The sequence below is a fragment of the Diorhabda carinulata genome, unplaced genomic scaffold (genome assembly GCF_026250575.1).
Source record: "Diorhabda carinulata isolate Delta unplaced genomic scaffold, icDioCari1.1 Dcau_14, whole genome shotgun sequence".
In the NCBI taxonomy this organism is placed as follows: domain Eukaryota; kingdom Metazoa; phylum Arthropoda; class Insecta; order Coleoptera; family Chrysomelidae; genus Diorhabda; species Diorhabda carinulata.
In genome coordinates, this window is record NW_026613959.1 from 705,828 (window position 1) to 710,000 (window position 4,173).

Here is a 4,173-nt window from a genome sequence, read left to right on the forward strand (position 1 = left end):
TATTTTTTAAAAGACAAAATCCAAAATTTTCGGTGTTTTTAATTTTTTTATCCACGTTATTGTATTTCAATGGTAAAACTAATATCACCATTGGCTTTCTCATCCCCGAAAACCCCTTATCTCAAATTTTCAGCCAAATCGCAAAACAAAATTTAACAACCCCTCCTTAGCCGGTCCTGATGAAATTTTCGAAATCAATTTTAACCCCTTAAACCTAGTTTTGGAAAATTTTTATGATCGGAACCGTTCTTCTGGCCATATTTTACCCCTCCTCACAAATTTTCATCCAAATCGGAGCATCTTGAAAATTTGCCCTTTAGAGCCGGTCCTTGTACTAGTTAACGCGCAACATGAGCTGGGTTTTTGAAGGGGAAAGAGACGTCGTAGATAAAAAATAAAAAAACCGTTGTATAGAAAATCGAAAATAATGAAGATTGATGGTGCTACGGACCCCCCGAAAAAATTTTGAGGGAGGCAGGGGGGCAGCCCCCCCTTTCAAAAATTTTTGGCTACTCACCCGGTTATACTTTATGATGGAGAGTCTGAATTGTTTCGACAAAAATGTCATGCCCCCCTCAAGCGAAGCTTGCCCCCCTCTCAATATCAAAAATAAAAAACGTAACTTTCTTAATATGTCAAATACGAAAAATATGCAGAGGACAAAAAAAATTGGAAAAATAAAATTACGTACATAGGCATATAGATATCCTCTTCAACTTACGAGATTATCCTCGAAATTTCGAGATTACGAATCAGAAAAATTACGAAAACTTTTCGAAACCACTCTGTATATGACCAAAAAAATTCTATGTTTCTCCTCTATCGATTGATATATATAACTTCACCCATCGGTGCCAATAAATGACGTCACAAGTGACGCTAAATTTTGAGGTTAGAATTTTTTTCTCACCTCGATAGCTATATGCAGCATACTATCATACCTAAAAACACCATTTCGAGCCTTCCGGTGCTATTCGGAGCAACTCCTGGGAGGGTGGTGGGGGGGGCGCTAAAAATATTTCGAGTCTATTTCAATTATAGGCGCTCAAAATCCGGAATATCCTGCGAAAATCGCAACTCCAGGTTCAATATTTAGCGATTCCTGGCACCCTCACAAAGTGGGGGGAATTCGGTAATAATTTATACCAATGACTAGGGTATGTCGAGGCGCTTCCCGCCGGCATATTCAAACGTTAAAATTCCGGAAAAACCAAATTTTCAAATCCACTTCGGAATTTTTTCCCACGAATTTTCCTCCCCGGACCCCCCGAAATTTTTATCGTGGGATTATGGATATTTTTTTGTCCCCAAAACGTACTTCCCATTTTTTCGCTATCGTGTAACGTAAAAAAGTTGCACACCCCCAATCGAGGTGCTCCGAAAATTCCGACTTTTGGCTCCACCTAGACCCCCCAAAAAAGGGTTCAATTTCAAAAATTCGGATATTTTTGGATTGAGAAAAATCAGGTCTATCGAGCTAGGCTAAAAATTTTCCGAAATTCGAAAAAAAATTTTTTGGGGATTTACTTTTCAATTTTTCCCCGTAATTTTTTTCGAATAAAAAAATCTGATCGATTACTCCATAGACTAGATATATTTTTTCCTACATTACGGTTTTTTTATTTTTTTCCTAGGCCCATTGGTTCAGAAGTACCCATTCCGCCGGACCCGCTATCGATCGAGTGAGGGGGTGGGGGGTTAGGTCGTATTTTTTTTCGTGACGGCGTCGACTCGTAGGGATTTATTTCTGATGTCTAAAAACTGAGCATCTCTCCACCTGTCAGCAATCCATATCACCTACGAGAGGGGGGAGTGGGGGGAAATTTTTGGTACTAAATTTTTTTCTCCAAATTTGATTCTCCATCCATCTATGTGATTATTTTCGCCAGCTAGCGTCATCAAAAAAGTGGCACGGTTCGCTATTAATGGGAGGACTAGTTAGAAGCGGCCGCGACATCGCGGCTCCTCCTCCTCGGAATATATCGAAGTTGAATATATTTGGAATATGAATTTTATATTTCCCTCTATATATGAATACATATATTTATTATATATATATATATATATATATATATATATATATATATATATATATATATATATATAATAAACATAACTACATCGATTGATGCCATAAATACCACGATAACACCCATAGTTTCGAATTTATTCAATTTTATAATCAGGGTACTAAATTTTTTTCTCCAAATTTGATTCTCCATCCATCTATGTGATTATTTTCGCCAGCTAGCGTCATCAAAAAAGTGGCACGGTTCGCTATTAATGGGAGGACAATCAGACGCTTGATTTCCACGGATTTTCCCCTTGTCAAATTTTTTTTCCGAAAATTGACAACTCTTGTCGAATCCCTATATCATTTAACCCCCATGTACAAAATTTGGTTGAAATCGGAGTCAAAAGATTTTTTTCTCCATTTTCATTCCACAGGGGTAAAAAAACACTTTGAAATGTCGAATTCCGTTGCAAAAGCTCAAAGTCAAAGCTCTCTAAATCGCCTTGTATAACCAAGGGAAAAGAGGTATATTTTTTCTATGATAGTACCTATGGTATTTTTTCGATTTTTCCTCATTACCACGTTCCAGCTGCTCATGTGTAGATAATATGATTTTTTATGTGGAATTTTTTGAGAAAAAAATTTGTCTCGACTTTCACCCTGTATAATACGCGTATGTATGGGAACGAAGAATTGCGATGATACCAATAAGTGAAATGAAGATTTTCTTAATCGATTGATGCCATGAATACCATGATACCTCTCAAAGTTTAGAATTTATTCAATTTTATAATCAGGGATGACAACAATATTCCGAAAATTTCTCGGTTTGGTGCCAAAATATTGAAAATATGGGTTCGTCCAAAAGTATGGGGAAAATGATCAAATATCATGTATTCGTCGCCGGAGATTCCAGAAAAATTATTAGTTTTCAGATCAGAAATATCGTTTCTACGAAAACTCAATTTTCATGGATTTTCACGGATTTTCCCCTTGTCAAATTTTTTTTTCCGGAAACTGACAACTCTTGTCGAATCCCTATATCATTTAACCCCCATGTACAAAATTTGGTTGAAATCGGAGTCAAAAGATTTTTCTCCATTTCTATTCCACAGGGGTAGTACCCTTTGAAATGTCGAATTCCGTTGCAATAGCTCAAATTCAAAGCTCTATAACTCGCCTTGTATAATAAAGGGAGAAGAGGTATATTTTTTCTATGATAGCACCTAAGGTCTCCTTTCGATTTTTCCTTATTACCACGTTTCAGCTGCTCACGTGTAGATAATATGAATTTTTATGTGGATTTTTTTGAGAAAAAAATTTGTCTCAAATTTCACCCTGTATAATACGCGTATGTTGGAGAATGTGGAATTGCAATGGAATTGAGGACAGACATTGAAGTTTTCTTAATCGATTGATACCATAAATAGCATGATAACTCTCATAGTTTCGAATTTATTCAATTTTATACTCAGGGATGACAACAATATTCCGAAAATTTCTCGGTTTTGTGTCAAAATCTTGAAAATATGGGTTCGTCTAAAAGTATTGGAAAAAAGATCAAATATCATATATTCGTCGCCGGAGATTCCAGAAAAGGTATTATTTTTTAGATTGGAAATATCGTTTTTACGAAAATTCAATTTTCATGGATTTTCACGGATTTTCCCCTTGTTATAATTTTTTTTTTCCGAAAACTGACATCTCTTGTCGAATCCCTATATCATTTAACCCCCATGTACGAAATTTGGTTGAAATCGGAGCCAAAATATTAAGAAGAAAAGTACAATGATTAATCGACTCATTATTTTTAGCTCAATGGATTTATTATTACTATTATACTAAATTCGAATTTCAAATTTTTTTGTTTTTATTTTCAATGGTAAAATAAGAATATATTTTTTTCAAACAATATCATTGTTGTGCTTTCGGATTCTGTATATTTTTATATTATTATACCATAGACGTGGGATATATAATTTTTCAATTCAAGGGATATAATTTACAAAAAATTTAGAATCTTAATTCGAATAAAATGCAAATATTGTGTATCGTGTGATGGAAAAAATGGAATAAGACGTATTTTTATACGAGGATACCAATTTTTGAGCCGTTTTGCCAAAGTTTTATAGTCGAAAAGAAAAAAAAAATATTTTCTA